Here is a 13,704-nt window from a genome sequence, read left to right on the forward strand (position 1 = left end):
CTGGAGCAAAGGGAGGTAATTCTGTAGCAAAGGGAGGTCATCCTGGGGCAAAGGGAGGTCATCCTGGAGCAAAGGGAGGTCATCCTGCAGTAAAGGGGGTCATTCTGGAGCTAAGGGAGGTCATCCTGGAGTAGAGGGGGTCATTCTGGAGCTAAGGGAGGTCATCCTGGAGTAAAGGGGGTCATTCTGGAGCTAAGGGAGGTCATTCTGGAGAAAAGGGAGGTAATTTTGGAGCAAATGGAGGTCATCCTGGAGCAAATGGAGGTCATTCTGGAGCAAAGGGAGGTCATCCTGGAGCAAATGGAGGTCATTCTGGAGTAAAGGGAGGTCATTCTGGAGCAAAGGGAGGTCACTCTGGAGCAAAGAGAGGTCATTCTGGGGCAAAGGGAGGCCAATATGGAGGAAAAAGGAGGTCATTCTGGAGCAAAGAGAAGTCATTCTGGTGTAACGGAAAGCCATTCTGGAGCAAAGCGAGGCATTCTGAAGAAAAGGGAGGCCACTTTGGAGATAAAATAGGTCACTCTGGAGCAAAGGGAGGTTATTCTGGAGCAAAGAAAGGTCATTCTGTTGCAAAGGTAAGTCAATCTGGAGTAAAGGGGGGTCATCCTGGAGCAAAGGGAGGTCATCCTGGAGCAAAGGGAGGTCATCCTGGTCTAAAGGGAGGTCCTTCTGGAGCAAAGGGAGGTCATCCTGGAGCAAAGGGAGGTCATCCTGGTCTAAAGGGAGGTCCTTCTGGAGCAAAGGGAGGTCATCCTGGAGCAAAGGGAGGTCATCCTGGAGCAAAGGGAGGTCATCCTGGAGTAGAGGGGGTCATTCCTGAGCTAAGGGAGGTCATCCAGGAGTAAAGGGGGGTCATTCTAGAGTAAATGGAGGTCATTCTGGAGCAAGGAAAGGTCATTCTGGAGCAAAGGGAGGTCATCCTGGAGCAAAGGGAGGTCATCCTGGAGTAGAGGGGGTCATTCTGGAGCTAAGGGAGGTCATCCTGGAGTAAAGGGGGGTCATTCTGGGGCAAAGGGAGGCCAATTTGGAGAAAAAGGGGGGTCATTCTGGAGCTAAGGGAGGTCATCCTGGAGTAAAGGGGGGTCATTCTAGAGTAAATGGAGGTCATTCTGGAGCAAGGAAAGGTCATTCTGGAGCAAAGGGAGGTCATCCTGGAGTAGAGGGGGTCATTCTGGAGCTAAAGGAGGTCATCCTGGAGTAAAGGGGGGTCATTCTAGAGTAAATGGAGGTCATTCTGGAGCAAGGAAAGGTCATTCACCTGGTGACCACCTGGGCTTGCCCCGAAGCGGTCGCTCCCCCACGCTCATTCTCTTCCTGCCAGACCGTGTGCCTCATTGCTGCCTGCTTCCCTGCTGCCTGGACCCGTGACCGCGCGCATTGACATAGCGATTGGTATCGTAGCCTGCACAGAGATAACAGTGCCCATTTGCGCAGCATTACCGATTGAAAAATAATATAGCCTGCTCATTTTAAAACTGAAAGTGCATCTGCTGATTAACTATTGTGCACGTTAGCGCGTCATTGTTGAGAATTAAATACTTCATTTGTTCATTGCCGGTACTCGGCTGTGCCCCGTTTCTATTTTCAGCCTAAGTAGCCATTTTGTTGTTGTTTGTCCACCCCTGACCCGTGTCTCCTCCCCGCTCCCGCCTCCCAGCTGACCCTCCCTCGCCCCCGCCCCCTCCACCATCCATATATGACAAATGCATTCTCGCGCAGCGTTCACGCGCAGCGGTCGCGCCCCGGTTGCGCCGAAGGTGCGCCAAAGGTAAGCCCGTCTACGCCCGTCCGCGCCTGGACCGCACCCAGCGCCAGACCCCCTGCCCCCCGTACCACCTACCCCACCCGCATTACATACGACCCCTCCACCCTCTTAGCCCTAAACCCAGGTCGTCTTCCCAACTGCACCCAAGCCGCCCCTGGACACACCCATGGACCATTTACATGCAACTCCTGCAAGTATGACGGCACCAAGACCAACTCCCCATCTACTAACACCAAACAGAGATCTGACACCAACCACCTGAAATGCATCCTACTCAACACCCGCTCGGTCCACAGACACGCCATCGACCTTTGGAATCTACTAGACACCATCTCTCCGGACGTCGCCTTCCTAACAGAAACATGGATGAACGCCTCCTCAGCCCCAGACATCACCATCGCCATCCCGGAAGGCTACAAGATCATCCGAAAAGACCGCACCAACCAAACAGGAGGAGGCATCGCTATCGGCCATAAGAATTCCATCCGCATCTCAACCAGCTCAGACGTCAACCTCGCTAGCGCCGAACACCTTCACTTCCAGATCCACACCGACCCCAAGACCACACTCAGAGGCACCCTCCTCTACAGGCCTCCAGGACCCCGTGCACAATTCAGTGAAGACATCACTGACTTTATCACCCCACACGCCCTCCCTTCCGAGGACTACATTCTATTGGGAGACCTCAATTTTCACCTGGAGAAAAGCAACGACAACAACACCACCACCCTTCTGGACAATCTCGCCAACCTCGGACTCAAACAACTTGTTAATACACCCACTCACTACGCAGGTCACACACTCGACCCTATCTTCACCTCCAGCAAACATATCTCCTTCAGTCACACCACAGCTCTCCATTGGACAGACCACAGCTGCGTTCACTTTATCTACAAAAAGACCACAACCCACAACAACCCTCAACCCACTCTGCGAAGAAACTGGAACAAAATCACCATCGACCAAATCTCCTCATCGCTTCTTCAAAAGCCCCCTGCCCACTCTTCAAACCCCAACAAAGCAGCCATTAACCTCACTCAATGGCTAACCAACAGCGCCGACAACCTAGCACCCCTGAAAAAACGTCAAATCAAACCAGGCAGCAAAAGCGCCCCCTGGTTCAACGATGATCTTAAGAAATCCAAGAAACTCTGCCGCTCTCTTGAGAAGGCCTGGAAAAAAGACCCAAACACCAGCACCAGGGACGCCTTCAAAAACGCCACACGCAGACACCACCAACTGATCCGGACTGCCAAGAAAGCTGCTTTCAAAGACCGACTTGACAACAACGCCCACAACAGCAAGGAACTATTCAACATAGTCAAAGAGTTTACCAACCCCACTGCCAACTCCAACGATATCACTCCCTCTCAAGCCCTCTGCGACTCCCTATCCTCGTTCTTCCACGCCAAAATAGCTGACATCCACAACAGCTTTGACAACCAACCCGGAGACCAACCCACCCAACCTTCTGCAGTACCTTCACCACCCTTGAACTTCCTTAAGAACTGGAACCCAATCTCCACTGAGGACACCATCCGCCTGATGAACTCCATCCACTCAGGTTCCCCCACAGACCCATGCCCTCACCACATCTTCAACAAAGCAGATTCCATCATAGCACCACACCTCCGAGACGTCATCAACTGCTCCCTCACCTCCGCCACATTCCCGGATAGCTGGAAACACGCCGAAATCAGCGCTCTTCTGAAAAAACCCACAGCTGACCCCACCGAACTCAAAAACTACCGCCCCATCTCGCTCCTTCCATTTCCGGCCAAAGTCATCGAGAAAGCTGTCAACAACCAGCTCTCCGCCTTACTCGAAACCGACAAATCCCTCGACTCCTCACAATCCGGCTTCCGGGCCAAACACAGCACTGAGACCGCACTCATCGCAGCAACAGACGACATTCGAACTCTACTGGACAATGGTGACACAGTCGCCCTCATCCTCCTCGACCTCTCCGCAGCCTTCGACACAGTCTGTCATAGCACCCTGTTACTACGCCTCAGAAACATCGGAATCCAAGGAAAAGCACTGGAATGGATCACCTCATTCCTTGCCGGAAGAACTCAGAGAGTCCGCCTCCCACCATTCAAGTCTGAGGCTACTGAAATCATTTGCGGCGTACCACAAGGATCTTCACTCAGCCCCACCCTCTTCAACGTATACATGAGCCCCCTCGCGGCCATCGCACGCCAACACAACCTCAACATCATCTCCTACGCTGATGACACTCAACTGATCCTCTCACTCACCAAAGACCCTAACACCGCCAAAACCAACCTACATGAAGGAATGAAAGAAGTAGCCGAGTGGATGAAGCACAGCCGTCTGAAACTGAATTCAGACAAAACAGAAGTCCTTATCTTAGGTACCTCCCCCTCCGCCTGGGACGACTCTTGGTGGCCAGAGGCCCTTGGAAAAGCACCCATCCCGACGGACCACGCACGGAACCTGGGCATCATCCTGGACTCCTCCCTCTCGATGACCAGACAAGTCAACGCCGTTTCTTCATCTTGCTTCAACATTCTTCGCATGCTCAAAAAAACATTTAACTGGATCCCCACCGAAACTAGAAAAACAGTCACCCACGCACTGGTTACAAGCCGCCTGGACTACGGAAACACCCTATACGCCGGTACCACCGCAAAACTTCAGAAAAAACTCCAACGCATCCAGAACGCATCAGCCAGACTCCTACTAGACATCCCGCGTAAAGACCACATCTCTGGCCACCTGAAAAACCTCCACTGGCTCCCCGTCAATAAGAGGATAACATTCCACCTCCTAACCCACGCACACAAAGCACTTTACGAACTTGGACCCGAATGCCTCAACACACGACTTTCCTTCTACACCCCCTCCCGCCAGCTACGCTCCTCCAACCAAGCCCTTGCTGCTGTACCTCGCATCAACAAAACCACCATGAGAGGAAGATCCTTCTCCTACCTGGCGGCTAAAACCTGGAACTCACTTCCCACTCACCTTCACCTCACTCAGAACCACCTAGCTTTCAGAAAACAACTTAAAACCTGGATATTCGACAAGTAATCCCCCACCCTTCCTCAAGCACCCTTCTTCAAGCGCCTTGAGACCCTCTGGGTATGTAGCGCGCTATATAAATTATTTGAATTGAATTGAATTGAATTCTGGAGCAAAGGGAGGTCATTCTGGAGTAAAGTGGGGTCATTCTGGAACAAAGGGAGGTCATTCTGGAGCAAAGGGAGGTCATTCTGGAGCAAAGGGATGTCATCCTGGAGCTAAGGGAGGTCATCCTGGAGTAAAGGGAGGTCATTCTGGAGCAAGGAAAGGTCATTCTGGAGCAAAGGGAAGGAAGTTAATCCTGGATGAAAGGGAGGTCATTCTGGAGTAAAGTGGGGTCATTCTGGAGCAAAGGGAGGTCATTCTGGAGCAAAGGGAGGTCATCCTGGAGTAATGGGAGGTCATTCTGGAGCAAAGGGGGGTCATCCTGGAGCTAAGGGTGGTCATCCTGGAGTAAAGGGAGGTCATTCTGGAGTAAAGTGGGGTCATTCTGGAGCAAAGGGAGGCCATTCTGGAGTAAAGGGAGGTCATCCTGGAGCAAAGGGAGGTCATCCTGGAGTAAAGGGGGTCATTCCTGAGCTAAGGGAGGTCATCCTGGAGTAAAGGGGGTCATTCTAGAGTAAATGGAGGTCATTCTGGAGCAAGGAAAGGTCATTCTGGAGCAAAGGGAGGTCATCCTGGAGTAAAGGGAGGTCGTTCTGGAGTAAAGTGGGGGCATTCTAGAGCAAAGGGAGGTCATTCTGGAGCAAAGGGAGGTCATCCTGGAGCTAAGGGAGGTCATCCTGGAGTAAAGGGAGGTCATTCTGGAGCAAAGGGAGGTCATCCTAGAGCTAAGGGAGGTCATCCTGGAGTAAAGGGAGGTCATCCTGGAGTAAAGGGAGGTCATTCTGGAGTAAAGTGGGGTCATTCTGGAGCAAAGGGAGGTCATTCTGGAGCAAAGGGAGGTCATTCTGGAGTAAAGAGAGGTCCTTATGGAGCAAAGGGGGGTCATTCTGGAGCAAAGGGGGTAATCCTGGAGTAAAGGGAGGTCATTCTGGAGTAAAGTGGGGTCCTTCTGGAGCAAAGGGAGGTCATTCTGGAGCAAAGGGAGGTCATCGTGGAGCAAAGGGAGGTCATCCTGGAGTAAAGGGGGTCATTCTGGAGCTAAGGGAGGTCATCGTGGAGTAAAGGGGGTCATTCTAGAGTAAATGGAGGTCATTCTGGAACAAGGAAAGGTCATTCTGGAGCAAAGGGAGGTCTTCCTGGAGTAAAAGGAGGTCATTCTGGAGTAAAGTGGGGTCATTCTGGAACAAAGGGAGGTCATTCTGGAGCAAAGGGAGGTCATTCTGGAGCAAAGGGAGGTCATCCTGGAGTAAAGGGGGGTCATTATGGAGTAAAGGGGGGTCATTCTGGAGCTAAGGGAGGTCATTCTGGAGTAAAGGGGGGTCTTCCTGGAGTAAAAGGAGGTCATTCTGGAGTAAAGTGGGGTCATTCTGGAACAAAGGGAGGTCATTCTGGAGCAAGGAAAGGTTATTCTAGAGCAAAGGGAGGTAATCCTGGAGTAAAGGGGGGTCATTCTGGAGTAAAGTGGGGTCATTCTGGAGCAAAGGGAGGTCATTCTGGAGTAAAGGGGGGTCATTCTAGAGCTAAGGGAGGTCATCCTGGAGTAAAGGGATGTCATTCTGGAGTAAAGGGGGGTCATTCTGGAGCTAAGGGAGGTCATCCTGGAGTAAAGGGTGGTCATTTTGGAGTAAATGGAGGTCATTCTGGAGCAAGGAAAGGTCATTCTGGAGCAAAGGGAGGTAATCCTGGAGTAAAGGGAGGTCATTCTGGAGCAAAGGGAGGTCATTCTAGAGCAAATGGAGGTCATCCTGTAGTAAAGGGAGGTCATTCTGGAGCAAAGGGAGGTCATTCTGGAGTAAAGGGAGGTCATTCTGGAGTAAAGGGGGGTCATTCTGGAGTAAAGTGGGGGCATTCTAGAGCAAAGGGAGGTCATTCTGGAGCAAAGGGAGGTCATCCTGGAGCTAAGGGAGGTCATCCTGGAGTAAAGGGGGGTCATTCTGGAGCAAAGGGAGGTCATCCTAGAGCTAAGGGAGGTCATCCTGGAGTAAAGGGAGGTCATCCTGGAGTAAAGGGAGGTCATTCTGGAGTAAAGTGGGGTCATTCTGGAGCAAAGGGAGGTCATTCTGGAGCAAAGGGAGGTCATTCTGGAGTAAAGAGAGGTCCTTATGGAGCAAAGGGGGGTCATTCTGGAGCAAAGGGGGTAATCCTGGAGTAAAGGGAGGTCATTCTGGAGTAAAGTGGGGTCCTTCTGGAGCAAAGGGAGGTCATTCTGGAGCAAAGGGAGGTCATCGTGGAGCAAAGGGAGGTCATCCTGGAGTAAAGGGGGTCATTCTGGAGCTAAGGGAGGTCATCCTGGAGTAAAGGGGGTCATTCTAGAGTAAATGGAGGTCATTCTGGAACAAGGAAAGGTCATTCTGGAGCAAAGGGAGGTCTTCCTGGAGTAAAAGGAGGTCATTCTGGAGTAAAGTGGGGTCATTCTGGAACAAAGGGAGGTCAGTCTGGAGCAAAGGGAGGTCATTCTGGAGCAAAGGGAGGTCATCCTGGAGTAAAGGGGGGTCATTATGGAGTAAAGGGGGGTCATTCTGGAGCTAAGGGAGGTCATTCTGGAGTAAAGGGGGGTCTTCCTGGAGTAAAAGGAGGTCATTCTGGAGTAAAGTGGGGTAATTCTGGAACAAAGGGAGGTCATTCTGGAGCAAGGAAAGGTTATTCTAGAGCAAAGGGAGGTAATCCTGGAGTAAAGGGGGGTCATTCTGGAGTAAAGTGGGGTCATTCTGGAGCAAAGGGAGGTCATTCTGGAGTAAAGGGGGTTCATTCTAGAGCTAAGGGAGGTCATCCTGGAGTAAAGGGATGTCATTCTGGAGTAAAGGGGGGTCATGCTGGAGCTAAGGGAGGTCATCCTGGAGTAAAGGGTGGTCATTCTGGAGTAAATGGAGATCATTCTGGAGCAAGGAAAGGTCATTCTGGAGCAAAGGGAGGTAATCCTGGAGTAAAGGGAGGTCATTCTGGAGCAAAGGGAGGTCATTCTTGAGCAAATGGAGGTCATCCTGTAGTAAAGGGAGGTCATTCTGGAGCAAAGGGAGGTCATTCTGGAGCAAAGGGAGGTCATCCTGGAGTAAAGGGAGGTCATTCTGGAGTAAAGGGGGGTCATTCTGGGGCTAAGGAAGGTCATCCTGGAGTAAAGGGAGGTCATTCTGGAGTAAATGGAGGTCATTCTGGAGCAAGGAAAGGTCATTCTGGAGCAAAGGGAGGTCATCCTGGAGTAAAGGGAGGCCATTCTGGAGTAAATGTAGGCCATTCTGGAGCAAGGAAATGTCATTCAGGAGCAAAGGGAGGTCATCCTGGAGTAAAGGGAGGTCATCCTGGAGTAAATGGAGGTCATTCTGGAGCAAAGGGAGGTCATCCTGGAGTAAAGGGAGGTCATTCTGGAGCAAGGAAAGGTCATTATGGAGTGAAGGGGGGCCATTCTGGAGTAAAGGTGGGTCATTTTGGAGAAAGGAAAGGTCATTCTTTAGCAAATAGAGATCATTCTGGAGCAAACGGAGGTCATTCTGGAGTAAAGGGGGGTCATTCTGGAGCAAAGGGAGGTCATTCTGGAGCAAAGGGACGTCATTCTGGAGCAATGAAATGTCATTCTGGAGAAAAGGGAGGTAATTCTGGAGCAAAGGGAGGTCATCCTGGAGCAAATGGATGTAATTCTGGAGCAAAGGGAGGTCATTCTGGAGCAAAGGGAGGTCACTCTGGAGCAAAGAGAGGTCATTCTGGGGCAAAGGGAGGCCAATTTGGAGGAAAAAGGAGGTCATTCTGGGGCAAAGAGAAGTCATTCTGGTGTAACGGAAAGCCATTCTGGAGCAAAGCGAGGCATTCTGAAGAAAAGGGAGGCCACTTTGGAGATTGAATAGGTCACTCTGGAGAAAGGGAGGTTATTCTGGAGCAAAGAAAGGTCATTCTGTTGCAAAGGTAAGTCAATCTGGAGTAAAGGGAAGTCATCCTGGAGTAAAGGGAGGTCCTTCTGGAGCAAAGGGATGTCATTCTGTAGCAAAGGGATGTCATCCTGGAGCAAAGGGAGGTCATCCTGGAGCAAAGGGAGGTCATCCTTGTGTAAAGGGAGGTCCTTCTGGAGCAAAGGGAGGTCATCCTGGAGCAAAGGGAGGTCATCCTGGAGCAAAGGGAGGTCATCCTGGAGTAGAGGGGGTCATTCTGGAGCTAAGGGAGGTCATCCTTGAGTAAAGGGGGTCATTCTAGAGTAAATGGAGGTCATTCTGGAGCAAGGAAAGGTCATTCTGGAGCAAAGGGAGGTCATCCTGGAGCAAAGGGAGGTCATCCTGGAGTAGAGGGGGTCATTCTGGAGCTAAAGGAGGTCATCCTGGAGTAAAGGGGGGTCTTTCTAGAGTAAATGGAGGTCATTCTGGAGCAAGGAAAGGTTATTCTGGAGCAAAGGGAGGTCATCCTGGAGTAAAGGGAGGTCATTCTGGAGTAGAGTGAGGTCATTCTGGAACAAAGGGAGGTCATTCTGGAGCAAAGGGAGGTCATTCTGGAGCAAAGGGGTGTCATCCTGGAGCTAAGGGAGGTCATCCTGGAGTAAAGGGAGGTCATTCTGGAGTAAATGGAGGTCATTCTGGAGCAAGGAAAGGTCATTCTGGAGCAAAGGGAAGGGAGTTAATCCTGGATTAAAGGGAGGTCATTCTGGAGTAAAGTGGGGTCATTCTGGAGCAAAGGGAGGTCATTCTGGAGCAAAGGGAGGTCATCCTGGAGCAAAGGGGGGTCATTCTGGAGCAAAGGGGGGTCATCCTGGAGCTAAGGGAGGTCATCCTGGAGTAAAGAGAGGTCATTCTGGAGTAAAGTGGGGTCATTCTGGAGCTAAGGGAGGTCATCCTGGAGCTAAGGGAGGTAATCCTGGATTAAAGGGAGGTCATCCTGGAGTAAAGGAAGGTCATTCTGGAGCAAAGGGGGGTCATCCTGGAGCTAAGGGAGGTCATCCTGGAGTAAAGAGAGGTCATTCTGGAGTAAAGGGGGGTCATCCTGGAGCTAAGGGAGGTCATCCTGGATTAAAGGGAGGTCATCCTGGAGTAAAGAGAGGTCATTCTGGAGCAAAGGGGGGTCATCCTGGAGCTAAGGGAGGTCATCCTGGATTAAAGGGAGGTCATCCTGGAGTAAAGGAAGGTCATTCTGGAGCAAAGGGGGGTCATCCTGGAGCTAAGGGAGGTCATCCTGGAGTAAAGAGAGGTCATTCTGGAGTAAAGTGGGGTCATTCTGGAGCAAAGGGAGGCCATTCTGGAGTAAAGGGAGGTCATCCTGGAGCAAAGGGAGGTCATTCTGGAGTAAAGTGGGGTCATTCTGGAGCAAAGGGAGGCCATTCTGGAGTAAAGGGAGGTCATTCCTGAGCTAAGGGAGGTCATCCTGGAGTAAAGGGGGTCATTCCTGAGCTAAGGGAGGTCATCCTGGAGTAAAGGGAGGTCATTCTGGAGTAAATGGAGGCCATTCTGGAGCAAGGAAATGTCATTCAGGAGCAAATGGAGGTCATCCTGGAGTAAAGGGAGGTCATCCTGGAGTAAATGGAGGTCATTCTGGAGCAAAGGGAGGTCATCCTGGAGTAAAGGGAGGTCATTCTGGAGCAAGGAAAGGTCATTATGGAGTGAAGGGGGGCCCTTCTGGAGTAAAGGTGGGTCATTTTGGAGAAAGGAAAGGTCATTCTTTAGCAAATAGAATTTATTCTGGAGCAAACGGAGGTCATTCTGGAGTAAAGGGGGGTCATTCTGGAGCAAAGGGAGGTCATTCTGGAGCAAAGGGAGGTCATCCTGGAGTAAAGGGAGGTCATCCTGGATAAAGGGAGGTCATTTTGGAGTAGGGGGTCACTCTGGAGCAAAGGGAGGTCATCCTTGTGTAAAGGGAGGTCCTTCTGGAGCAAAGGGAGGTCATCCTGGAGCAAAGGGAGGTCATCCTGGAGCAAAGGGAGGTCATCCTGGAGTAGAGGGGGTCATTCTGGAGCTAAGGGAGGTGATCCTGGAGTAAAGGGGGTCATTCTAGAGTAAATGGAGGTCATTCTGGAGCAAGGAAAGGTCATTCTGGAGCAAAGGGAGGTCATCCTGGAGCAAAGGGAGGTCATCCTGGAGTAGAGGGGGTCATTCTGGAGCTAAAGGAGGTCATCCTGGAGTAAAGGGGGGTCTTTCTAGAGTAAATGGAGGTCATTCTGGAGCAAGGAAAGGTTATTCTGGAGCAAAGGGAGGTCATCCTGGAGTAAAGGGAGGTCATTCTGGAGTAGAGTGGGGTCATTCTGGAACAAAGGGAGGTCATTCTGGAGCAAAGGGAGGTCATTCTGGAGCAAAGGGGTGTCATCCTGGAGCTAAGGGAGGTCATCCTGGAGTAAAGGGAGGTCATTCTGGAGTAAATGGAGGTCATTCTGGAGCAAGGAAAGGTCATTCTGGAGCAAAGGGAAGGGAGTTAATCCTGGATTAAAGGGAGGTCATTCTGGAGTAAAGTGGGGTCATTCTGGAGCAAAGGGAGGTCATTCTGGAGCAAAGGGAGGTCATCCTGGAACAAAGGGGGGTCATTCTGGAGCAAAGGGGGGTCATCCTGGAGCTAAGGGAGGTCATCCTGGAGTAAAGAGAGGTCATTCTGGAGTAAAGTGGGGTCATTCTGGAGCTAAGGGAGGTCATCCTGGAGCTAAGGGAGGTCATCCTGGATTAAAGGGAGGTCATCCTGGAGTAAAGGAAGGTCATTCTGGAGCAAAGGGGGGTCATCCTGGAGCTAAGGGAGGTCATCCTGGAGTAAAGAGAGGTCATTCTGGAGTAAAGGGGGGTCATCCTGGAGCTAAGGGAGGTCATCCTGGATTAAAGGGAGGTCATCCTGGAGTAAAGAGAGGTCATTCTGGAGCAAAGGGGGGTCATCCTGGAGCTAAGGGATGTCATCCTGGATTAAAGGGAGGTCATCCTGGAGTAAAGGAAGGTCATTCTGGAGCAAAGGGGGGTCATCCTGGAGCTAAGGGAGGTCATCCTGGAGTAAAGAGAGGTCATTCTGGAGTAAAGTGGGGTCATTCTGGAGCAAAGGGAGGCCATTCTGGAGTAAAGGGAGGTCATCCTGGAGCAAAGGGAGGTCATTCTGGAGTAAAGTGGGGTCATTCTGGAGCAAAGGGAGGCCATTCTGGAGTAAAGGGAGGTCATTCCTGAGCTAAGGGAGGTCATCCTGGAGTAAAGGGGGTCATTCCTGAGCTAAGGGAGGTCATCCTGGAGTAAAGGGAGGTCATTCTGGAGTAAATGGAGGCCATTCTGGAGCAAGGAAATGTCATTCAGGAGCAAATGGAGGTCATCCTGGAGTAAAGGGAGGTCATCCTGGAGTAAATGGAGGTCATTCTGGAGCAAAGGGAGGTCATCCTGGAGTAAAGGGAGGTCATTCTGGAGCAAGGAAAGGTCATTATGGAGTGAAGGGGGGCCCTTCTGGAGTAAAGGTGGGTCATTTTGGAGAAAGGAAAGGTCATTCTTTAGCAAATAGAATTTATTCTGGAGCAAACGGAGGTCATTCTGGAGTAAAGGGGGGTCATTCTGGAGCAAAGGGAGGTCATTCTGGAGCAAAGGGAGGTCATCCTGGAGTAAAGGGAGGTCATCCTGGAGTAAAGTGGGGTCATTCTGGAGCAAAGGGAGGCCATTCTGGAGTAAAGGGAGGTCATCCTGGAGCAAAGGGAGGTCATCCTGGAGTAAAGGGAGGTCATCCTGGAGCAAAGGGAGGTCATTCTGGAGTAAAGTGGGGTCATTCTGGAGCAAAGGGAGGCCATTCTGGAGTAAAGGGAGGTCATTCCTGAGCTAAGGGAGGTCATCCTGGAGTAAAGGGGGTCATTCCTGAGCTAAGGGAGGTCATCCTGGAGTAAAGGGAGGTCATTCTGGAGTAAATGGAGGCCATTCTGGAGCAAGGAAATGTCATTCAGGAGCAAATGGAGGTCATCCTGGAGTAAAGGGAGGTCATCCTGGAGTAAATGGAGGTCATTCTGGAGCAAAGGGAGGTCATCCTGGAGTAAAGGGAGGTCATTCTGGAGCAAGGAAAGGTCATTATGGAGTGAAGGGGGGCCCTTCTGGAGTAAAGGTGGGTCATTTTGGAGAAAGGAAAGGTCATTCTTTAGCAAATAGAATTTATTCTGGAGCAAACGGAGGTCATTCTGGAGTAAAGGGGGGTCATTCTGGAGCAAAGGGAGGTCATTCTGGAGCAAAGGGAGGTCATCCTGGAGTAAAGGGAGGTCATCCTGGATAAAGGGAGGTCATTTTGGAGTAGGGGGTCACTCTGGAGCAAAGGGAGGTCATTCTGGAGCAAAGGGAGGTCATTCTGGAGCAAAGGGAGGTCATTCTGGAGAACATTGAGGTCAATCCGCAGCACAGGGAGCTCACTGTGGAGCAAAGAAAGGTAATTCTGGAGTAAAGGGAGGTCAATCCTCGGCCTCTCTCCCCATTCACCCATCCCGCTAGACCTGAGGGGGTCTGCAGCACTTCCTGACTCTTTGACACCAACAGCTGATCTTGTAACTTTGGTTGTTCTATTTCAGCATGTTGGAGCCGCGAGGCACAAATCAGATTGCTAAGTTTGTTACCTTCTTATGTTATTATCAAGGCCAGTTGTAATATCTGAGGCTCTGCTTCATGGGACAGCTCCATCCAGTTCGCGCATACTGTCCTGAGGGTGCTGGTCAGACAAGTAATATCTTCCATTCCCCAAGATGTGGAGCTCCAGGGGGGTGGGGGTGGGGGTCTCTCTTCCAACTGGTTCTTCTGTCCTCCTCCCTCAGGAGCACGAGTCCAGCAGCGAGAGGTGGGATACAGGAAGGAGGGTCCCGATGCAGGTCCAACACACGTGTGGCCATCTTCGGGGCT

General features: G+C 51.3%; 1 protein-coding gene across 1 annotated transcript in view; it reads left to right on the forward strand.

The window, feature by feature from the left end:
- Positions 1 to 13,704, forward strand: part of LOC144785699 (uncharacterized) — a 102,193-nt gene that overhangs the window by 87,968 nt on the left and 521 nt on the right. The gene's annotated exons all lie outside the window — the stretch shown is intronic.

This window comes from Lissotriton helveticus, chromosome 10, assembly GCF_964261635.1.
Source record: "Lissotriton helveticus chromosome 10, aLisHel1.1, whole genome shotgun sequence".
In the NCBI taxonomy this organism is placed as follows: Eukaryota; Metazoa; Chordata; class Amphibia; order Caudata; family Salamandridae; genus Lissotriton; species Lissotriton helveticus.